The sequence below is a fragment of the Triturus cristatus genome, chromosome 4_1 (genome assembly GCF_964204655.1).
Source record: "Triturus cristatus chromosome 4_1, aTriCri1.1, whole genome shotgun sequence".
In the NCBI taxonomy this organism is placed as follows: domain Eukaryota; kingdom Metazoa; phylum Chordata; class Amphibia; order Caudata; family Salamandridae; genus Triturus; species Triturus cristatus.
The window spans coordinates 348441083-348466140 of record NC_140585.1 but is presented as its reverse complement, the minus strand read 5'-3'; the positions used below and the strand labels follow the sequence as shown (position 1 = coordinate 348466140).

The window sequence follows — 25058 nt, the reverse complement described above, 5'->3', positions numbered from 1 at the left end:
ACAAACAATAGACAGCATGATCAAATCATGGCCCAAGGCAAGGATGCCCTTTTCTAAATATATCTTTTTGTTCACAAATACACTCCTGCTGACTTTGAAGGTTCCCTGCATGCTGAAGCTTTCGCCTTGCGGCTGACTGACATAGCTGTGAGGGGTGTCTAGTTTGTGACAAAGACTGGGTCCAACATTCTTACCCATCCAGAAGGTTTTTTTTTGGCAGACCATGCATTAACACCCTAGACACGTAGGTTAGGGCTTGCATTGTAGGAGTACACTAGAATGTTATAACTACTGAATATGTATGCATATATAAGCAGTTTTAGCAAGATAGTGGAACTCTTTGTTTTATTCACTGTTTTTACACTCGTTATAACTTTTGTCTGCTTTTAATCATTACAGCTCATATCTTCTATACAAGAATCACTATGGTTCAATAATTATTGAAAAACATCCCTTCATGTATTCTTTGTACATTTTTCTGAGCGAAAGAGAGCATGAGTGACTGAGTTCTAGGTCTGTCCTGAGGGAACGGGTTTGTCATGTTCAGTTGTTGCCAGAACTGTTCGCTCCATGCCTAAGGTTAGGGGGGGATAACTGTGGCAGTGTGGGCTAGCTGGTCCAAGGGACAATATGTTCTGCAGGGGTGCATGGAACAAGTTCGGGACTATCCTAAGTTTATGTCATCTGCAAATGTGCAGTTCCTACTGATTAGTGGAAACTACACGACAATACAGTACAGAAAAAAGGACCAGCTCACCAGTGTCAGCTCAAATTCTAGGCAGTAACACCATTATCGTCCACAACACCAGCCATAACAATGGTCGCCATAATTGATCCCCCACTCTCCACATGCCTAGCCCACCCCTTCAGGATCCTATGGCCCAACGCGCCTATGGATGGGGCATGTCCTCATAACATCTTACTGTAAAACGCTACACAAGCTAACTTACCCGCCATCGTCACTCTTGACAAAACTTTTTCAATCATTGACATAATTGGCATAATGAATTGCACCACTTCCACTATTCTCTTCCACCAGTTTAATTCTCCTCTGTGCGCCAGACTGCCTTCTATGTCCCTGTGTATGCCTTTTGGGTCGACCTTGTCAACAAACCCTGTATCAAATGCAGCATTCTCACGTGCCTTTGAGGCATTCGACTTTCCTCCTCATCTGCTGCCAGTGCTAGCCCAGGGAATCTCTTGCAATGTGAATGAGATAAAGTATCTGCATTTCATTGTCAATTCCTATGACGTGCCTGGCTTTAAAAAAATGTTATGCCTCAAACAACCCAAGACAAACACTCTCAGTAGCTGCAACACATTAACATCCAATGGAAACTGCCTCTTGGCAACGTTCATCACCAGATGTCCTCCATGTTTAAAAGGACTCTCTTTCTCCCACAGTGCTAACGTCACCACCAGCAAAAACAAAAAAAGCAATACTTCTACTTCCCAACCCTCTGGCTATTACTCTGAATACCACTTGCCTTGCCAGAAGATGCCATAACCTGCTCCTCCTGCTGCATCTGAGAAACCTGAATGTTCCACTCGGTTTTCTCACCCAACCCTTGCTGAGATATGCTTTTAAATTGTTCCAAAAAAGTTCTCCACATCCTCCATTAAGCCTGATCTGGGGATGTGCAAGCGACTCAAACTTCTACCAAATGTCCTCCATGCTCTTATCTCTCTACACCCAAAATTCAAGTAGCCTAGATGTACCTGAACATCTCTGACCTGCAACTTTTTCCTTGCCAGCATTGCATCCAATAAACACAGCATCACATGTCTTTTGTCTTCCGGTAGCGTGTCTTCCATCTTAACCAAGTCAAACTCAATACCCAATAAGGATAACACTGTTTTAGGCTCTATTATCTTTTCCCCCACTAGGGGAACCCCAAGTCAGCCATTAGATCTTTAAAATTTACCAGCATTTGCGGGCATTCCGTTAAGCAGACCGCTCCAACAAAGAAGAAATCATTCAAATAAATGGGTAACTGTCTTCACTCCTGTGGCAAATGTGAACACCCATTGCAGGAAGGAGCTAAATATTTCAAACAACACAAGATATTGAGCGTTTCATGGGCAGTGATTTATTCTCAAGCCACTGTCCTTCAGATTGCATTTCCAGCAGCTCTGAGTCAATCCGGGTGCACCGGGAAAAGTGAGAAAGCTGCCTTAATGTCCCTCTTGGCCATTTAAGCACCTGTACCAAACTCTTGCACTATTTCAATTGCCATATCCACTGATGAGTACTTCAGTGATGTCAACTATTCCCCATATGAAATCATTCACAGACTGACTCTCGGGCCATGACAAATGCTGTATTAAGCAGAACTCCCCCACACTCTCTCTTGGATACCACTCCGATTGGCCAACCTGTCCATAGACCAGTCCATTAAAAAGGACATGGCATCCTGCCCTCACCAACCTCCTTCGTTAGATTCGACTTTGACCTCACTAACTCCTGTTGCTCTTTAGTGGACCTCAAATTTACCAATCACCTTCTGTGCCTTGAGCCCAAAAGAAAGCCCCCTTGAAATCCTACTGCAACTGTACATCCCATCTGTTAAAATACGTTTGCAGCCATTGCGCCAGTACCCCAAACTGTCCAGTTTAAAGGATGTATGAGCTCTTTCCCAAAGACCCATATGCCCCCCTTCCTTCATCCCTTTGGCACTGCTGCAGCAACTGCCCCCACCGTGGTCCTTGGCCTTCCCCTGAGGTAACTCCATATTGTATAAGTGGATGCTTGGCCCCACATTTTGAGCATATGCGCCGAGATTTGCACCGAGATTTCCAATGCAGTAGCTCCTGCTGAAAGCCCAATACGCGCTGCCCTGTCCTTGCTGCCCCTTCTACCAACTGCACCCACCCACCACCCCTCCCTGGGTGGAATGCCCTTCAAAGACACAATATATCACTGGCAGACCACTGGCTGCAAAGACCGTGGTTGCTGGCCTAGTAGGTGCCATTTTATTTATCCAGAGATTGTCATGGTAGTGAAATCCTCCTAAAGTCGTTTTTCACTACTCCAAGGCCTACCTCTCCTATAGGATAACATTGGGGCTACCACTTTATATTTAATAAGCTGTAACTTCCAATTGGGAACAGGTAGACAAGTCAAGTTTGATGTACACAATATTGTAATTAAAACCTCTCTTTAATTGTAAAGTCGGATATTTATTCACAATTCTGAAAATGCTACTTTTAGAAAGTTGGCATTTTCTTGTCCTAACCATTTGGTGCCTGCAGCCTGTTTCTGGGTCATATAACTAGGTTCATCTGGCAGTTGTTTTTTGTGTATTGTTCCCAAATAGTGAGACAAAGGAAAGATATATGTTGTCAGGATGGGGCACAGTTAATGAGGAGGAGGAGGTGTCACCTTCCTTTTTAATACAATTAAGTCACCCCTATATTAGGCCATTGGCAGCCGAGAGGGCAAGGTGCAGTGTATTTAAAAAGTAGGACATGTACTTTTAAGTTTTACATGTCCTGATAGTGAACAACTCTTAAATTAATTTTTCACTACCTACCTACCTCTCCCTTAGGATAACATTGGAATTACCTGAATACATTTAATATGCTGTTACTTCCAAATGGGAACAGGTAAACAGTTTATGTATGGTATCTCTTATAATGAGATCAGACTTTTTATTACAATTTTGAAAATGGCACTTTTCTAAAGTTGCCATTTTCCTGCCTTTGGCATTTAGTGCCTACAGCCTATCACTGAGTCACATTACTTGAATGAATGAATGAAGAAAGTATTTGATTAAGCGCACTGTGGCCAAGCGGCTTCCTGGCGCTGGTATTGAGACCAACTGTCACTGAGGCAACCCGAAGGGATTAACAGGAGTACGCCTGGGAGAACAGAAAAGTTTTCAAGGCTTTACGAAAATGGGAGTAAATGGGGATGGATCGCATGGAAAGGGGAAGACTCTTCCAGAAACGGGGGGCCAGAACTGAAAAGCGTGTGCCTCCAGTTCTGGATTTACGGAAGCGGGGGACATTCAGAAGGGCCAAAGTAGAAGAGCGGAGAGTGCGGGCAGGAATATGAGAAGAAATGAGGGAACATATGAATGTAGGAGCTGAACGGGCAAGAGCCAAGAAAACAAGACAACCCATTTTAAAGAGAGAGCGCTGAAAAACAGGGAGCCAATGAAGAGACTTGAGCACAGGAGTGATGTGATGAGTTTTAGAAAGGTGAAAGATGAGACGAGCAGCCTGGTTCTGAATAGCTTGCAGACGTCGAGTTTCGTAGGCTGGAATGCCCACGTACAAGCTATTCCCGTAATCAAGACGGGAGGTAATCAGAGCCATAATGATGATTTTAAGTGCATCTGAGGAAAAGAAACGGGAAATCTTTCGAATAAGCCGGAGGGATAGAAAGCAGGAAGAAACTACAGAACTAATTTGTGCATGCATGGAAAGATCATGACTGACCTGAATGCCCAAAGTTCTGACAGAAGGAACCGGAGTAGGGAGGGAGCCAAAGGAAGGGGGCCAAAAAGCGGAAGACCAAGGACTGGATGGGCCGCCCGTCAAGACCAGCTCGGTCTTGTCCGGGTTGAGCTTAAGATGGTTAGAGCTCATCCAATCCGAGATAAAGACCAGAGTAGAGCGAAATTTAGAGAGAGACAGAGATGAGGAGGAAAGATCAAAGACAAGCTGGAGGTCATCGGCGTAATTGTACACGGAGACCCCCAGAGCAAGAAGAGCAGAAATAAGAGGATAGATGTAAAGATTAAAGAGCAGAGGGGAAAGAGAGGAACCTTGGGGAGCACCACAGGGAACCAAGCGGGAAGGGGCAGAGAAACCAGATAAATGAACTGCCTGAGAGCGGCCAGAAAGAAAGGAGGCAAGCCAGGAGAATGCAAGGCCCCGGATGCCCGCCGCGCTGACACGGTCCAGAAGGATGGAATGATCAACCGTGTCAAACGCAGCGGACAAATCAAGGAGAACCAAGGCTTGAGGGAGAGAAGAATCAGCTTTAGATTTCAGCTCATCGAGGACTGCCAGAACCACTGACTCAGTGGAGTGGCCTCGACGGAAGCCTGCCTGATGTGAGGCCAGGACGTGGTTCTCCTCAATATGAGCAGAGAGGCAAGAGGTAACATAACTTTCTAAAATCTTGCCAAGATAGGGAAGAAGAGAAATAGGCCTAAAATTAGAAGGGAGTGAAGGGTCAAGGCCAGGTTTTTTTAGAATAGGCAAAACAATAGCAGATTTAAAGAATGACGGGACTAAGCCCAGGGCAAGAGAGGCATTGAGAAAAGAAAGAGGGGGAGAAGGACAACTAGTAAATAAAGCTCTTAAAATCCGGGCCGGAGCACAGTCAGCTGGCGAGCCTGACTTGATCTTGGTAAGCAAAGTGAGAAATGTGTCTGCAGAAATAGGGGGGAAAGAGTCGAAAGAAGAAGAAAGAGCCGACAGAGAAGGAGTGGGGAGAGGGGGAGGAAGCAGGGGAATATTAGCTTTGATCTTGACGATCTTCTCAATGAAGAAATCATTGAGAGAAGAGCAGAGATCTTGAGAGGGAATGAGAGTAGGATTGGTACGAGCCGAAAATGCCAGATCATTGACCAGAGAGAAAATCTCCTTGGATTTGTTCTCAGAAAAATATTGTGTTTTGGCTAGAAGGACGGCTTGCTTATATTCATAGAGAAGATGTTTGTATTGGACCCGAAGAGCGGGGCAGTAATTTCGTCTCCAATGACGCTCAGAGCGTCTCAGGTCCAATTTCAGAGCTTTAAGCTCGGTATTAAACCACTTATGAGCGTCATAGGGACGAACAGCCTTAGTTTTCCTAAGCGGGGCAACCTGATCACAAGAGGAAGACAGCCAGGTGTTAAGCGCTTCAGCTTGAGAATCCAGAGGGAGTTCAGAAAGATCAGGAGTAGAAGAAGCAAGGGAGAGAGAAAGAGAGTTTAAGTCAACCCGATTCCAGTTTCGAGCGACAAGATTTTTAGGTAAGGAGGGTCTGTCAGGGACACCAAGAGAGATGGAAAAGGAGATCAGAAAATGATCAGACCAAGTGCAGGGAGAAATGCTAGGAGGAAAAAGCGTACAACTTAAAGACCAAATCTGGTCAAGTGTATGACCCTGGACATGGGTCGGGCCAGAGACATGAGCATGAAAATTGAGGCACTGAAGAGTAGCCGAGAAATCCTTGGAAGACAAATCCTCCTTAGGGTCACCTGGCCAAAAATTAAAATCACCCAGCAGGAGAACCGAAGAATTCAACTTGTTTAGTTGGCAGTTGGACCTTGTGTATTCCTCCTAGAAAGAAGCCACACATAATAGAGGGCTTAAGTGTGCATGAATGGGCCATGATTGGTAGGATGGGGGTGAAGAACAGCCCTTCTTACACTTGAATGGATTGTGTCCTGCCTCTACACAAAGGGCTGAATACCCTCTGTAGTTAGTCTAGAGCCAGGACAGGGGAGGCAGGAAACCTGTGTATTTGAAAGGGGAAGCTCTACAAGCTTCTCCCACTACAAAGGATCCACCTGGTACAAATATTAAACATCAGATACCAATCCTTCAGTATACTTCCGGACCTGAGAGGCTGTGCCAGGAAGGAGGACTGCTGTGCTGCTGAAAGAACTGCCACTCTTCTGGACTGCTGGCCTGCTGGTTAAATGTCTTGCTGGACAACTGCCTTGCTGGAGTGCTGCCCTGCTGCCCTCCTGCCTGAGTCAGTGGGATTGGACCTGCATCCAGGACTCCCAGAATGACTCCGAGGACTAGTCTGAGGACTCTTGTTAATAGCCACATGGACATAACAGGATCCCAGCCACCTGAATCAGCACTTATTTGCAGGTGGAATAAGCCTCTGACCCCCAAGTGGTGCCCTTCAGATCCTGGACTCATTGTGTGGCCTCTGTGGAGCTGAATTGAAGATTTTGGCTTCTTCGCAAACACGAACAGGCCCATTGGTGAAAAAAACCCTTGTCAGTTGCACAACCCGCCTAGCTGCAGTTCTGTCAACCCGACCCTTGGCATTACAGCGTGGAAGGCTTGCGGGAGGCAGCACCGCAAAGCTGCAGCCTGACCGTTCCTGACAACAACAGGATCTTTGCACAACATTGATGTCCACCTGATAAGCCAGGCCTTCCCTTTGCTCTACATCGACGACAGTCCGCAAGGCTGCTCTGCCCCTCGCCCGCCCCCTCCACCATGCACTGGACTTTTTGCCCTGGACTAAGAAGGCAACTTTTCAGCTGGGTTAGCCTGGTCCCTGTATCCAACCTACACTCCGTCGTGGTCAACCTGCACTTGAGATTTTCTCATGATCTTGCATGACCAGATAGCAGCAAGTGGCACTTTGGGGTTTTTGGCGCTATTGTTACTTAAATCTTCAAAATTGCACAGCTGCGTTTCTACTGATTGGATTATCATCATTTTGGTCTTTATTTATTAATTACATTTTGCATTATTTTTCTAAAGTCGTGCGGGATTCTTCTTGTTTTGTATTTTCGCTTTATTACTGTTTGAAGTGCAGCATAAATACTTTACACATTTCCTCTAAGTTAAGCCTGACTGCTCTGTGCAAAGTTACTAGTGGGTTGAGCACAAGTTAATTTGGGTTTGCTTGTGACTTCACCCAGACGAGAATTCTGGTTGCTGTTTGAGATGGGTTTCACTCCCTTCAACCAGTAGCCCAATTTCTTACACTCCAACATTGCCCTCTGTGTTTTATGCTTCTAGCAAAAGAGCCTGCTCTAAAACTTCCCTATCTAGTTTAACCAAGTTGGTTGCCTCCAACCGTGCCTTCCCTTTATCTTTCTGTAAATGCATGGACGGCTCTAGGGCGATGTGACCGGTGCCCCCGCACCGGGTGCTGACTTCGGGTGGGGGCGCCCTATTTGCAAGTATATTATTATTTTACAATCACCTGCTGCCGTGTTCCTGGCCTCCAGACATTTTCAGGCAACTATATAAATGTCAAGATAACTTCTGTGATTAATGTTCTTCCTGGAGCGAGATGGGTTTTGTCTAGTGGAAGTGTTGACTCATCCAAAGGTAGAGCAGAGGGTTATTCCTGCTGCAAAGTACGTATACCATTCAGATCACGTAATTTAAATAGGCCAGTGGGTTACTGCTTTTGTCTGGCTTTGAGAGATCCTTTTGTTACTTGCAGTTTATACATCATAATCCTAACATAGAACAGTGAGCTATTAACTGCCATCAAAGAGCTGCATGCAAACTGGAAGGTATAATTTAGAGCGTTATGACTTTTTCCCCAGTCTTTCATTAGCCTAATGTTGCAAAAAGGGTTCATTTGGATAGAAATCAATTCTGATGATTAAAGAGAACCCCCAATCATGGTGTTAAGTTTTAAATTCCGAGTCTGTACTTCTCCAGACCAAGCACTCAAACTATACTGCCTACCAGTATGGATGACATGGGACTCCTACACCTTGTAGTCCTCTGTTTTATGTAACGTTTCCCATACATTTATTTACACATGTATGATTGATTGTCTCTGTGTAGTGTGTGTGATGTAAAGTGCGCTGACACCCTACACTGGTATGAGTGGCAGCAGTGCTATAAAACTAATTAAACGTATCTGAGAGAGAGTGGTTATGGAGACTGAAGAGGCACTGGTAATGGGTGGTAGAGAGGGAGTCCATGGTGGAGGTGGTCATTGGGGCGCACCAACAACATTGTCGCACTGGGAGCCACCAGCGCTAAAGCCGGCCCTAGGTTAATGAACCACACCAAACTTACCTGAGTCATGCCACGTGACTGTTCTAGTTTCTTACTGTTCAACTTTACGAAGGCCTAGTTTGTTACATTTATTTTATATTTGTGATTTTATATAGCATGGACATTTGAGTGCTTTACAATAAAGCAGAACATATCCATGACAAATAGAAAATATACATGTAACATTAAAGGCAGAGAGAACACCGGGTTAGCCTCTTCGTGGGGTAGATCGCTTCACATGTATTCATGAGAAGATGAGAATAAATCTTTTCGCTGGGTTTAGTATGAGGTGGTCGCTAGCTATCTAAGTTTTAATTCTATTCGGGCAGTTGGATAAATAGGTGCAGTCTTCTGAGTATGAAACCTCCGGGTAGGTTTGGGGGTCATCAGCGTATAGGTGGAAGAGAACTCCTGAGTTCATGAGGATTATACAGAGGGGTTCTAGGTGGATGATGGAAAGGGTTGGTGAGATAAGTGAACCTTGTGGGGCCCTTTTTTGCAGGCTGTATGAGCTAAACTGCCTGTCCTATCTTGTGTTGTGTTTATCAGGGATCCACACACCTGTGCTCATGCCTCGTCCCATCAGCTCTGTATCATCCACCTTCCATGCAACAGCTGATTCAATCTTATTGTCCTTTCCCACAAACCCCCACGCTCTGGTGTTTGCTTTTGCTGTGGAGCCTTATTTTTTCCTTGTGTATACCTTTAATTGCTTGCACTTTTCACTGCCTTCAAAAGTGCCTCTCTCTTTCTCAGCTCCTGCTACCTCCTCCTCCTCCATCTTTCACCTGCCACTCCACGTGAACATTGCAGCTATTAAAGCTGATACTCTCTCAGATTCCAAAAAACATAAGAAGAGGAGACAGCAAAAATGTCATTCACACACAGGACATGCAGACACACCAAAAGCTGGCCAACACCTACACACTGAGGGGCATATTTACAGTGAAGTGACGGAGTGCGAAGTTAGCCTTCCTAGCTTAACACCATGCAGGAAGGGGGACCTTCCTGCACATAAACAATCATTGGCGTTTTGCTGTTTCTATTTGTGCTGCCCAAGGCAGCACACAAGGAAACAGCAAAAACGAGGAGAAATAAAGCGTTTCTCCTCATTTCACCTGTTTAAGACCAGATTTCCCTGGCCTTAATTTTGGCGCTAATTGTAAATAGGGAACAGCGTCAAAATCAATGGGTGTTGCGGTGGAACGCCCACCGCAACACCCATTGCCCTCCCCTTTAATGCTAAACACAGCGTGAAAGGGTGCCTTGTAAATGAGGCAAAGCACCTATCGCCATTGCAACGTCACTGAAAGTGACTATGTGGTGGCGATAAGGGCTTGTATATATGCCCCAGGGTGCCTAAACATAGCTATTGGTCTCTAACTCCATTTTTAAGAGATGCAAAAAGCTGAACTAACAAAGAAAAAAAAGAAGAGATGTCTAAAAGGGAATACAATTCTTGGTCAGGGAAAAAAAGAATGCCAATGCTATACTGGGAGCCAGTCACTAAAGAGATACATTAAAGCAACGCAACAGGATTTACTATAGAAGAATCTGTGCAGTTTACAGCTATAGTGAAAGGCAATGTTGCAATGTGGAATAGGCAGGTTGGGGGAGGTGTTGCTTGACTTTCAAAATAATGCTAGAGTAAGACCAGAGACTTAGGGCCCGATTCACAAAGGTAAAGTTAGACGAAAGTCTAACTTTACGACTTTCAGTATTCGCAAAAGGCATTTACTACTTGTAAATGCCTTTTGTGAATATCGAAAGTCGAACTTTACGACTTTCATTATTTACAAAGGGCATTTATGAGTAGTAAATGCCTTTTGTGAATACCAAAAGTCGTAAAGTGTGAATCGGGCCCTTACATTTAAAAATAAATTAAGTCACATGTCCTTAATATCTGAGAAGACACTTGCCAAATTGCAGAGGAACCAGATCCATGCCACTCAACTCATTTAGCTTAAGAAGAAATGACCAACTTGCACCCGCCCTCAGGTAAATCCATTGGATCTTGGTTAAGGAGATAATTGAATGCAAGACCGTTGCAAGGCCATTTCCATCATCCACAGTCACTCCAGTCATGCCCAGGTACCTAACCAAACACCTTTGGTCTTCCAACCTCCAATGCAGGATCTGCCTCCCTGAACCTACGAGCTACCTCCTCGCATAGGCACAGTGTTCGACAGATCACTCCATGTGCATTATTATACTGTATGGAATGCCCCCTCGCTTCTCAGCTGCCCTCCACCCCACAGCCCCATTTTCTGAACACTCCCTTCTTCTTCTGATTGTTGAGAGAATATATTTGGACTCAATATTTATAACTCACTAATATTAATAAGTTCTGGATCTTAAAAAATAAAAATCTTTGAAATGTGTGTAACTTTTGATTTTTGTTAATTGTGTCAAGTATCTGCTTTTTCTGTACCAGAAAGATAAGAATATAAAAAAAAACCTGTCAAACATAATGGAAAATAAGCTCATGAAATAAGAAAATTAGATAAATACTCAAACACATTAGATTAACGTGTATATTGTGTTTTTTCACGTTATGTTTATCAATGGCTGGGTGGGCTTTCATATAGATTTTGCATTGTGACATTGATCCTTCCCCATGCAGTAAGCCTTACTGGATAACACCCCTTGATGTATATTTAAGAAAAAGGTAGCAAAGAGCTGTCAAAAGATGTTTTGAGCCTGCTGAAGATTTCACACTCTCCAAAAGCTTTTTAAAATTTTTGCATAGATTCTGTCCCTCCTAACATTACTCTCTTTTGCTTGCCATTATATGTGGGCAAGCTACTGAAAACATGGGCCAGAGGCCTGGATCGGCTCAGTCCAAGATCCTCTTGGAACCTCGAGCCCAAAATGAGCCGAGCTTTCACAGCAGGTGGCTACAGCTGCCCACCATGCATCAGAGGGGAGCCAGGCTTCAATCCGGGTCGTGGCTTAGCATCCTGTGAATCCAGACAAATCTCTGTGCTGAAACAAAATGACTGTAGTGTGTGTCTGTTTTGAAGCGCTCTTATGTCCATGGCCAACATTTGTCCTATGTAAAACTGCCAAAGATACAATGTGGACCCTGCCTGTCACCAAGACTCTAGTCTCATGCTCGAAGAATTAAAGATGAAGAGTTAACCTTTAATGCCATTAAGAGATACCATGTAGTGGCCGAATTGCACAATGAGAAACTAGGAAATCTAGGATCAATCCTGGCTTTCCTGCTTGACCAAATGATGTGATCCTCGGCAAATGTCTTATTTCACCATCCTCCATTTTGTTCATTATCAGAGCACAATCAAATATGTGCAGTCTTGGTGTTTGTTGTCGTACAACACCTCTTGTGTTTGATGCAATAGACTATAATTTTGTTACATGTTTACTAAGACTGTAGCCCACATATAGGGTGCACATGAACGCTGAAATGCCTCTTAGCCAGGGCCACTGGAATTATTATATTCTACAGTTGCTGCATTTTCCACATAATTATGGATTTGCTGCATAAGCCATCTGCTGCATAATCTGCATCTTTTAGTAAAAAATAATGTTGTTTCTAGCTCTAACGGATAAAATGTTTGCTAAAAACGCAGCAACACTTGATGCTGCACAGTGGAAAGGCCTTTGTAAAGGTTAACTGGCATTTTATTTTATTTTTATTTTATTTTATTTAATGCGATTTTATATAGCGCGAACATTACCCGAAGATGTCAGAGCGCTTTACAAAAGAACCAGTTGCTTTACATACGGACTTTGAATTACATTACTTACATAAACGATATAAACAGGAAGAATTTTTTTAGTGCAAATGTACAAGTGGAGCGAAAGGAGGGAAAAATTGCAAATGTACAAGTTGTAAAGTCACTCAAGGAAGAGATACAAACAGATAAACTCTAGAATCACATAGGAATGGTAGTAGGTACAAAGGTCTAGTACATATTCTAGTGGTTAGAATATATATACAAATGGAGTGAAAGGAGGGAAAAAATTGCAAATGCACAAGTTGTAAAGTCACTCAAGGAAGATGTACAAACAGATAAACTCTAAAATCACATAGGAATGGTAGTAAGTACAAAGGTCTACTACATATACTAGTGGTTAGAGATAGAAATATATACAAACTGCAAATTCACTCAGGATTGCATTTTAACAGCGATTAGGCTAGGAGAATTATATATTACATATTTACAGAGCAGGAAATTCTTGCCATCGTTCAGCCAGGTGTTCAGGTGGTGTTGCATTCAAGGGTGGTGGTCTTGGGTCTGGAAGGATCCACCGAGTTGGAGATGTCCATAGGGGTAGAAGGCCGGATGGTGGTGAGGGAAGAAGCATGCGGGATACAGGTTTTGCTGGCCCACACCAAGTAGGCAGAGTCAGCAAAGGTGAACAAGGGGGCGGCCGATGCTCTCTCCCCTCCGATCCCTGCTGTTTTAGATAATATCCCCACCAATTGCTTCAGGGAGGGGAGGCTTCCAGTGCGCAGAATGAACGAGGGCATGCAGCCGCCAATTTAAGGCATTCTTTCTGTTGCTTATTGCTGTATTTGGTGAATAATATAAAGCGTGACTTATCACCCCTGAGTGTATCCAGGCGCTATGCTGCGTGCATTAGTCACTTAGTTAGGTCTTGAGTCCCTTACTCAATTCTGTCAACGGCGGTGACGTGCGAAGGTGAAGGCGAAGGGTGTTCCAGGACTTGGTGGTGAGGAAAGAGAAGGAATGTCCTCTGGTGCAGCAATGGCAGATTTGCCGTATCTGCATGAGGGTGAGGTGAGTGGAGCAGAGGTTCCTAGGCGGTAGGCAAAAGATTCAGGTCGTGGTTCATGTAGGCGGGTCCTTGGTAATTGGAGGGCTTTGTAGGCGTGGGACAGTTGCTTGAATTGGCATCTGTTATGGATGGGGAGCCAGTGGCTGTCTTTCAGGCGTGGGGTGATGTGGGTTCTCTTTGGTAGGTTGAGGACCAGGGTGGCTGCTGTGTTCTGGACCATCTTGAGCCTTTTTATGAGGTCAGTGGTGGTGCCTTCATAGTGTGTGTTGCTATAGCAAAGTCAGCTGATGATGAGGGCCTTTGTCACAGTTTTCCTGGTGTGGGTGGGCAGCCACTTGAAAATTTTGAGGAACATGCAGAGAGAGTGTGAAAGCAGACTGAAGAGACATCATTGACCTGACGTTTCATGGAGAGTTGGCTGACCAGGTTAATGCCGAGGTTGCGGGTGTGGTCTTTCAGATTGGGGGTGGGTTCAAGTTCCGATGGCCACCGGGAGTCATTCCAGAGGGAGGTTTGACTGCCGCAGATCAGTATTTTGGTTTTGTCCTTGTTGAGTTTCAGCATTTGCTCTTTATCCAATCTGAGATATTTTTCATACAGTTGTGGAAATTGGTCTTTGTTCTGGTGGGGTCCACTAAGAGCGAGAAGACCACCTGGGTGCCATTGGCGTAGGAGATGATGCTGATGTTGTGGATTCTGACAATGTCTTTGAGTGGGATCGTGTAGATGTTCAATGATGTACTATCACAAAATGTGATACATTATGCCACATACTTTGCCTTTTTTTGCTGTGTAAGTTAGTTAACCCTGCCACCTAATTTGGTCCTTTCTTGCTACATAATTACAGAGGCCCAGGTCTTAGTTCACTAATACATTGATCATTAGGGCATGGGCAGCAATATTTCTCAGTTCATGTTATAAAACTCTCACTATTACTAAATACATCTCAATCCAGTGATATATTCCCATGTACTAAGGTAAAACACTTCTGTGTGTTAAAGAAATGTGCTTTTTTTTTATTTTGATGACACCTGTTCCCTTACCTTCATCCTAGGTGATAGAGATTATTCTTTCTTTTGTTGTGAGCCCTGCAGGACACCCTGCTTTACATTCACGCTGGGGCAGGGCTTAATTCACACCTAACGGCACTTCAAGTACCCATCTATTCACTATTATACAGATGCAGCGATTAGATGTCTGAAGCCCTTTCAGCCCATGTCTTCAAGCCCTTGTGCCACTGCTGCTCCTCGGGCCTCGTAACACTAAAGATTCTGAAAGATCGTGTTTTGGTGTGGGGCCTCTTAGTTGTGAGCAGGGGCGGGGCTCTGGGCAGTTGCCCACACTGTCCATGCCTCGAGCTGGCCCTGTATGTAGGGACGGAGCACAGAAGCTCCTCCAGCGACTGCCTCATCCAGCACCTCCTCTCACCCAACCACCATCACCACAGACAGAGCCCCAGTTAATCATTCGTACCTCATCTTGGACTACCCGCATGGCCGAACCCTACCTTCCCTGGAGCACTGAACCTCACCAGCAGACAGCCTAGGTGAGTTTCCGTGCCCTTAACACACCCTACATCTACTACTTGCTAAAATACATGCAGCACCTATGAAGAGTGCCTGCTTTCCATCCTGGTTGTGTTGTCCCTGCACTCCCCAGTCCCACCTGCATATTTTTTCTGCACCTTTGGTGGTGGCTGTGAGAAAGCCAGCTCGGCCGCCGCCCCCCTGTTTACCAACCGGCATGACAGGCACACTTGGCCTGTTCCACCGCCTGGCAGCAGGTTCTCCCTGCCTGCCTCCCTGAAAATCCTCAGCGCCTCCACCAACCCTTCATCGCCATTCACGTTTAATATTAGTCTGGCCTACCTCAACAAAACTGCCCTAAGGTCCAGCCCCTCTGTCACCCTTTTCGCAAACCAAGCTACTTAACCTCTTAAGCCCCACCCTGCCCTATGGCATGCCAATTGGTTTCCTTGTAATCCCTAGGACTGCACCATCGGCCCAACGAGCCCAAGGAGTACAACTCCACAGTCGGCTGCCTCCGACACCCCCATTGCAAGAAGAACCGTTTGCTGATAGAAATGGATGTGCTATTTTCTTATCAGTTAACTTTCAAAACAATTTTCCATGCAAGCTTGGAACTGGTTGTTTCTTGCAATACTTTTTAAGCATTTTAAATGGGATCGAAAAGTCCTGAATTTAAAATGAAACCAATCATTCAGAAGACTTCGCAAACTATGAGTACCAATCGTATTCTCAAGAATTAAATGCAGTTGGTAGTGAACATAATCTTTTTCCCCAAAGGTAACTAACGCTACAAGACACACTTATGGATTGCATCAGAAAAGAAAGAGAAAATAAAAATAAACTTTAAAATTATCATCATAGTGATGAGCGTGAAAACCAAAATGCCAAATATTGGAGACAAGTGTGTTTGTAAAAACAGCAACATTTATGGGTCAGTAATTTGGCCATAACCAAACCTTAGGCAAAGAATTTACTTTCTGACGCTTTCTAGGAACCCTCCCCAACCCAACTCATTGTCCTTTGTGTTACCTGACTTCCAATTCAGAATGACTGTGCCAGTTCTTAAATCCAAAAATTAAATCAAATCCTTAAAAAAACTGTTGCAGATTTTATTTGAGAATTCAACTTTTTTATTGTGTGGTTGCGAAATCAATTGAACACAGCTTAGCTGCCTACATCAGACTGCCGGCAGAGCACAAAGCAAGGAGAATGACACAGCGTGAAGGTCTACATCCCGGAGGACGACCCCGCGTTTAATCAAGCAAAGGCAACATACGGAGGCCTCTAGCGAAGAGACCACTTTTAGAAACACAAAAACAACAACAACAAAAAAAACACCCCCTCTCCCCCAACCCACCCGCCCTCCGCATCAGTTTGAGCCCGGCCACCAATTACACATCAAGGCCCTCAAGGAATGGACCATCAACTAGCTATTCCAGCGCCGGCTGCTCCAGGAGGCTCCAAGGGAATGAGCTGTAAGATTTTCAAATATTTCGGGCAAGTTACCTCCCTAATGTCCCTAGTGAGAATCTGCAAAAACGGAGCCCAGAGTTTAGCAATTTCCCTGCCTTTCCCATCTGCACTAAGCGACAGACGCTACATGGCCAGCTGCTGCCAAAGTCTGAGGATCCAATCACGGGGATTCGGGGATATCAGGGACCCTCAGTGCGCTAAAAGCACCTGTCGGGCCGCCAACAAAGCCATGGCTATCTGTTTACCCCGCAAAGACTTCAGTGGGAAAAACTTAGGATGGGGAAGACCCAATAGTGTATATTCAGGAGCGCGGGGTAACTTGATCTGAAAGGCCGCGTCCACATCATCTAGGACTGCTGTCCAGTAACGCACCAGCTTCGGGCAGCACCATAGCAAATGAACTAGAGTGCCAGGCAGACCACACCCCCGCCAGCAGAGGTCCGATCTGGATCGATCCCAAGTCTTAATGCACACCGTGGTATGATACAAATAAGTAACCACTTTGTAAGCAGATTCCGCCCCTGCCACGTTGGAGGCAGTGTGGTGCGCCTGATAAAAAATGTGCTCCCACTCTTTGTGCGTCAAGGGCCTCCCCAGCTCCATTTCCCATCTGACTTGCGCTCTCGTGCGACGTGTCAGCGCGTGTGAGGCAATCATGGAATAAAGTTCAGATATGAGCTTACGATCCCCTTTTTTACACACCAGCCACTTTTCAAAGGCTGTGAGGGGCCGAGACAAAAGAGCCAAATTCTCTGCACGCGTAAACCAATGCACAACCTGCGACTAGTAGAAAGCATCCGAAGCCGGTAAATATTCGCGCAGCTGGGAAAAAGGAATCACGCCCTCTAGATCAAAAAGGGAGCCTACACGTTTACAACCCTCCTCCCTCCAACTCTGAAAAATCGGGGAAGCACAGCCCGGCTGGAAGTCAGGATTATTTACGATGGGGGACATAGGGGAAGGAAACGTGGTCCAACCTCTCAGACCCGCAAGTCGAGCCCACACTCTTAGGGTCGGGGAGGTAATCGGCGAGGAGTACAGCCCCCACGCTCTGTGTCTGAGCGGAAGCCACAGTTCTCGCCATATGTTTCGGCCGGCCACCGTTTGATCCATAAAATTCCAGTGTTTACTGGAGAGAGGTCGGTTCCATTCTACAATGTAGTGGAGGCACGCCATCTGGTAGTAAGCGCCCACCAAAGGAAAACCCAACCCTCCCTGCGCCTTTGGCGAGGATACAAGCGCCAGTGCGAGATGTGGCTTCTTATTATCCCACAAGAAACCTATTTAAAAGTCCCTGCAGTTTTCGAAGCACCCCCTGGAGGACTCAAGGGGAGCATTTGGAATATGTACAAAATGCGAGGAAGCACCGTCATCTAGACTGCCGCCATCCAACCGTACAACGACAACTTGAGCCGCGCCCAAGCCGCCAATGCTTTGGTCGTCTGCTCCATCAACGAGGCATAGTTAAGAGTGGCTGTTCTAGCCGTGGACGCCGCCAGACGAATGCCTAGGTACATGACGTCCGAGTGCGACCATTGGAAGGCAAAATCCTGCTGCAGAATCCAAACCTCAGCTGCCGGCACGGAGAGATTCAGAATTTGCGACTTTAAACCCCGCCACCGCCCCAAATGCAGATAACTCCTTGGTCAGATACCGGAGCATGGACCGGGGCTGTGTAAGCGAAAGAATGACATCGTTGGCGTACATGGTGATTTTATGCGTATCAGCTCCGAATTTAAGGCCCACGATGTCAGAATTTGACCGAATACGCTGGGCAAAAGATTCCATGTAGAGCGCAAATAGGAGTGGGGATAGGGGACAGCCCTGCCTTGTGCCCCGGGCAATGGGGAAAGGCGCCGACTTACACCCATTCACGCTCACCGCCACCATGGGGGAGGCATATAAGCAACTTACCCATCGAATAAAGTTATCCCCAAACCCGAAGCCGCTCAGCACCGCAAATAAGTACTCCCAATCAACGCGGTCAAATGCCTTCTCCGCATCAATCGAGAGTAGGAAGGCCTGCGTTCGCGATCGGTGGACAAGATCAAGGAGGTGCAAAATGCGCTTCGAGTTATCCCCGCCCTGTCACGTCAGAATGAAACCGGACAGATCCGGATCGATAATATCATCCATAAGGGGGCTAAGTCGAGCGGCCAGCACACCCGCGAAAAGTTTCGCGTCGATATTAAGGAGTGATATCGGCCTGTACGACCCACACTCCGTGGGATCCTTTCCAGGCTTAAGTATCACAGTACCGCAGCCTCAGACATCGAGGGCGTCACCGCCCAGGATGTGAGGAAGGAGTTAAAAAGCCTTGTTAAAAGGGGAGCCAGCTCCATACAAAACGTTTTATAAAACAAGGCCGTGAAGCCATCCGGACCCAGAGACTTAGCAATTTTTAGGCACGAAATCACCGAGACCACCTCGTCAACGCGAATAGCGGAGTCAAGGGTGGCTTCCGATGATGCAATTAAAGGGGTGATATCACACGCCCGCAAGTAGTTCTGCGCGTCCTGCATAGGAGCATCCTCCTTCGCATAAAGGCGCTGATAAAACCGGTGAAAGGTCTCGACGATAAGGGCATCCGTGGTATGCTCAACTGCGTGCAGGTCTCGAATGGAGTCAATTGCAGACATCTGCGTCTGCGCCTGCAGCTTATGAGCGAGCATCCTCACACACCATACCCGCTGAGGTGGAATTTGTGACGCAGACGCAAAAGAGCATGCTCAGCCCTATCTAAATCCAAATGCTTTAGCATGCGCCGCCGTTTCTCTAACTCTCTCCACACCCTTCGCGCACCGGTACGCTTATGGACTGCCTTCAAATCTCCCACTTCCCGCTCTAACTCCGCACGCTTCTCCCTGCGCAGCTTCGCATAAGACGCAGCAATCGCAAGCAATTTACCCCGCGTTACAAGTTTCAACGCTTCCCACACCGATGCTAAGGCCGTACCCTCCCTCTCATTCTCACAGATGTAGTGCACTATGGTATCCCGGATTCGCTTAGTGACTTCCTCGGAATGAAGAAGGGAATCTCGAAGACGCAAGCCCGGAGGTTTTGACTGCACACAGCGCGCAGGGAGGAGGAGCGAGATAAGAGCATGATCCGAAAGGGAGCGGGGGGTAATGTCCACTGAGTGCAAAAGAGGGAGAAGAGACGAAGAGGCTTAAAAGTGGTCAAGGCGCGCATATGTTTTGTGTGCTGCTAAGAAATAAGTGTAATCACGCGCATTCGGATGCTGATCTCGCCACACATCACAAAGCCCGCAGTCAGACAACCACTGCTTACCATCCTGCGAGAGCACACCAGCCTGAGTAGACCTCTGTTCTGACCTATCTAAGAGAGGGTCCATTACCACATTGAGATCCCCTCCTACCAAGAGTGCCGAATCAGGGGAGGCAAGCACCTCGGACAGGGCCCGGCGCAAAAATGGCTCCTGACGTTCATTCGGGGAATATAACGACTCCACTGTCAAGCAAGCATCCCCCCACTGGATCCTGCAAGCCAACAGCCACATCCGTGTGTCCGCCACTGTGAAAACAACTTTACACTGCGATTTTTCACTAAGAAGAATCGCCGCCCCGCTTTTCTTAGACGGTCCCGAGGACCAGAAATGTTGCGGGAACCACCTATCCCTCATGCGCTTAGTTATACGCAGCCAGCAGGTGGGTTTCCTAGAGTAAACATACATCGCCCCCAGCATTCTCTAAGAGGGAGAGGATGGCCGCTCGTTTTACAGGATTATTCAGCCCCCTTACGTTTAAACTAACAATTTTCAGGTCCTTACCCAGTACAGTAATCGGGAAGCACCGGGCTAGTTATCCGCTCTAGATCACCCCCCCAGAGACAACGGGGGCAAGCATGACGCAAACCAGCGAACTGCCGTGGCATCCCGTGAACTGATGCAGAGCCCCATAGTAAAACCCAAGCTCACCCTGTTCAACAACCAAATAAAACCCCTGCAAAAGTGAAAACAGTGAGCAAACTAAAGAACATGACAATAGTTCGTCTCAAAGTTCAGTGTTTGGGGAACGTGGCACAGGTCCAAACTGCCACAGGTCATCCGCAGTTGTTAACTCAACAACCCAGTCACGGGAGAAATCACTAACTGGCAAACCATCTCCTCCCTTCGGCGCCAGAGAAAGAGCCCAAGTGGATGCCATAGGGAAGAACTCAAGGCTTCGCGTGGTGTCCGTGGCTTGCGATACAGAGGAGAGCACCGCTTCCCGTTCCATCCTGCTAGCAGCCATGTCAGGAGCGGGACTCACCCGCGCAGCTCCGACGCGCCGCCACCCCGAGGAGCGGTGGCGCCGGCGGGGAGGCGACCCTCCGGCTCCCGCTCCATCAGCAGGCTTCTCAATGCGCAGTAAGTCATACGCTTCCTCCCAAAGATCGAAGCTGGTGCAATGTGCCTTTGTACGTGAAAATGAGACGAAACGGGTGGCCCCAGGAGTAGGGGATTTGTTGCTCGCGGAGGTGACTGGTAATGGGCTTAAAGGCTCTGTGTTTACTAAGAGTGGAGGTGGCCAAATCCTGGAAGAACATGGGTCGGTGACCTCGAAACTGCACCGGATTCAAATCCCGCGCTCTACGCAGGATACGCTCCTTCAATTGAAAGTTATGAACACACACCAGGATATCTGGAGGGGGAGCTTTGGGACCACGCGGCAGTCCAACACGATGAACCCGGTCCAACTGTATCTCCGATAACTCCTTGTCCCCGAGAATCTGCAGAAACAAAGCACTGACGTACGCCCGCAGGTCATTGCCCTCACCCTTCCAAGCAACCGCACGAATCCGAATGTTGTTACGTCTGGAGCGGTTCTCCAAATCCTCCATGTGCGCCTGGAGCTCCACGCTCTGGTCCCTCAGACTCAACATTTCCTGCTGAAGCTGATGCAGATCGTCCTCCCTGCTGAGATCGTGCTCCTCCAGTGTCACAACCCGCTCCCCAATGTCGTCGACGTCCCGCCGCACCTCGCGCAAGTCAGTGGATAGTTGCGACCGAAGGTCCTGAATGTCCTCCTTGATAGCAGAAAAGAGTTCGAGCATAAAGGCCTTAGTCGCTGGCGTGTCTTCCTCATCCAACGCTGGAGCCCCAACTGCAGGTGGCAGCGCCGATGACCCCGCCGTTTTCTGCATAAGGTCTTTCAGAGACTTCTCCCTCTGTCCTCGGGCCGACGACATGTTGATTCCGGAGTGCCTCACCGCCTCCGCAGCGGCCACCAAGCCTATGGAAAGCGCCTGACCTCCCAACTGCACCTGAACCGGCCGGACAGGACAGAGCGCGCCCGGCGATAGATCCCTGTGACAGCGAGAACACCGCGCCAGCCGCTCCTGCCGTCGCGCCCCTGCAGTTGTATAAGCGCCCGCGGGTCAAGCTAGGCCCATCGCCGAGTCCAACCGCCTCTCGCAGGGCGGGCCAGACCAGGACCCACGAAGACTAAGAGGGCCAGGAAGACCAAGACCACCACCTCTCGCCGACTCAGGGATGAGGCCAGCTCCGGCGGGGCACCAGGACAGCAGACCCAACAGCCCTCCTCCATAGGCCGCCTCCCAGGAGCGTGGTTGAGGTATAGGCGCTACTCACAGAATCCGCCAGGCGTCAGCACTAAGTCTAGCAGGGCAGCCCCCGCCACACAGGTATCAGCAGCCACCCCAGCTGTAGCACGATGGACGGAGCAACCAGGCCTCAGCACGTCAGAACCTGCAATCTAAGTTTGGCAGGCCCATCTTCCCAACCACAGCCCGGGCCCCTGCTCGCTCCTCCACTGTCTCTGGGCCCAGCGCCGGGCCAGCCACCTCACCGTAGCCACTGGTCAGGCCCCACAGCTGGGCCAAGCGCCGCCCATCACCGCCGCACACCTCCTCTCAAAGCACAGCTCCGTCCGCCGATGCGCGGACCGACGCCCCCCAGAGCCTGCAGCAGGCCCCGCACCCGGCCGATCCGCCTCACCTCCTGCTCCGCAGGGGAGCCGTCGTCACCCGCAGGCTGCCTTCCAGATGCGGGGCTTAAGTAGGGAGCATAGCCGTTGCACTCCTCCAGCTCCGTTAGGCCTCCGGAGCCTCAGCCGCCATTTCTATATCTCCGTCCAGGCTGTCACCTCCCCACATATAATGGCCACCTTGCCAAACCTCCTCCGGGGTTGCTGCACCACTCGTAGGGCACCAGGCAGCAATAGAGGTGCGCTGCCACCACGCACCACAGACGCAGGCCCACTGCCGGCCCCCCGCCGGGCCGCAGCAAAGCCGGGTTGGGAGAGAAGAGCTGCGCGGGAGCAGCCCCCGGTACCGTAGATCCCAGCAGACACCGCCACCAGCTCCGGAGCAGTTACTGGTCAGCAAGGCACCCACCAGAGAGCAGGGATGGATGCCAGAAGGGGAGATAGCACAAGGCTGAGAGACGGCGGCGCCGGAGGGATAGAGACTCGCATCCTATCTCGCCGCCATCTTGGCCACGCACCTACAGATTTTATTTTAAACATACAGTACAACAAAGGAAAATATATGTGTCAGAAGATTGTTCTGAAGGCTAGGTACAGGGTAACCAAACAAATCTTAAAAGAACGTTTTTAACTATAATGTAGAATTAAGTCTGTAGCTTTTACAAAGATAATTAAATCTCTTATTCACTGAGTAACTTATCTTATGTCTTTTCAGAGGAATTTCAAAGGCCAAGTGCAGTCCAGTACCAAGTCATGTAGGTCTTTTAAGTCATAGTGCATGTATACTTTGCCATTGTATCTATGCAGGTATCTGTTGGTAAATTATTTTGGTACTTTTTGTCGTGCAGGTTCCTCCAGTAGCAGGGTTTTCAATGCAGGTGGTGGTCGTGCCGCAAGAAGGCCTCATCGCAGATAGGATTAAGATGATGGAGCCAGTGTCAGTTGCAGAGCAGGAATTCCAATCTGAAGGCAGGAAAACTGGCACTGGTAGATGTCTTCTCCAATTCGTAATATGTAACTGAAGAAAATAACAGGCACTGTTGTTAGGGCAGACCCAGCTTTGGAAAATAACCACATCTCGAAATGTCTGCCTTATCTCGCGAGAGCTGGACCTCTCGAGAGAATGTGATCTCCCGTTTTGGTGTCTCAAGGGACTGGACGTGCTCTTGCGCATCAGCCTGGATCTGCCTCCAGTGCGTTGGAATGCTCTTTACAGGGTCTGGTGCATCAGGTGCATCAGCGCCATCCGTGGGCAGCAGAGAGCAGCCCTGGCATGGGCTAAATGTTACCAGCATACATGTGCAGCTGACTAAAAACACAAAGGTGCCGATTCCGATCCGTTAAAAATATTCCCCGTACGAATCGTATCATGGGGGGGGCTGTGGGTACGGTGCGGACAGGTAGGGATGGGGGTACGGTGCGTACCGGGCCCCCTTTTCGTCGTGCATCGCGGCGTACTTAGGTTTTCCGGTACTTTTTGGGTCCCGTAAAAATGTTGCCGTGCGAAGTGCTGTGGGTATGAATCGTACTTGCTGATCCATAAAACACTGCCTGACTCTGTGCGAATGTCGCGTACGCGGTGTCCCGGATCCGATTTGTGGGTATCTTTTAGCCGGTCGGTGTTTTTTACGATTCGTACGGAAATGGTGTTTCTGTACGAATCGTACTTGCGTGTTTGTAAGGTGTTTTTCCCGGGTACGAGTCGGACGGAGAAAACGCTCCGTCCAACGGTTCGTACCCAGGTTTTACAGGATCGGAATCGGCACCAAAATGTATTGAAGGTGTCAAACACAACATTCAACACTTGGCAACTTTATTGTATTTTATGAAATGTTTCTGTATTCTGGGTCCACCCGAAGTCCCATTCGTTTGGATGCTGGCACCCTAAATGAACTCATATTCAACCCTTGTACGTTGTCCAAAACAAATTACACTGTTCCTTTCAAGGTGCTCCTCCTGCGTGGGGTGGGAGAAAGTGGCTAAGTTGAACAGAAGAGTTGGTTTGAAGAATGGCTTCTTTTTTAAGATATTCCTCTGCATCACTGACAATTACAAAGTGGTAGGAGAAGTATCCACGGCCATGGAGGTGGATGGATGGAGGGGATGGAATGATTGTGACCATTTCTTTCTTAATGTAGCCCGTTGTACAACTGTGCAGATCTGCATCACACTAAAGGGTATATTTCCGCACCATTGGTCAGGCATGCAGATGTGTATGATGTCCTTGTGTCTGTAGTATGTGACATCTGATTGGGGACAAAAGCTGATGATGAGTGGGAGAATATTATATTCACAGATTGTCTCTTACATCCTATCAATAGTGAAAGTGAGTGATGGGGAAGAACCTGATTTTTGTGTTTTGCAGTGTCTGTATTAATTATAACATTTGCAAACATGGTGTTGTTCTGTTACAAAGCATAACCGTCTATATAAGAAAAAGCTAATATAGATGTCAGGGGATGTGAGATTTAAGTCAGCTAGGGCATGTGCTTCAAATACGCTGACCGTAGGTGTAGGTACTGTTCTATGTTTACAAACATTGAAATAATGCAAAGCAAAACATTTAGGGGTCTAGTCACAAAGGTAAATCTAGACATGTTGGTTTACTATAAGTAAATTTACTTTTACA

The 25058-nt window shown here is 47.5% G+C and overlaps 1 long non-coding RNA gene across 6 annotated transcripts in view; it reads right to left on the bottom strand.

Moving 5' to 3' along the window:
• The window catches only part of LOC146854927 (uncharacterized), a 184387-nt gene that overhangs the window by 84651 nt on the left and 74678 nt on the right, over window positions 1–25058 (bottom strand). The window lies entirely within an intron of this gene.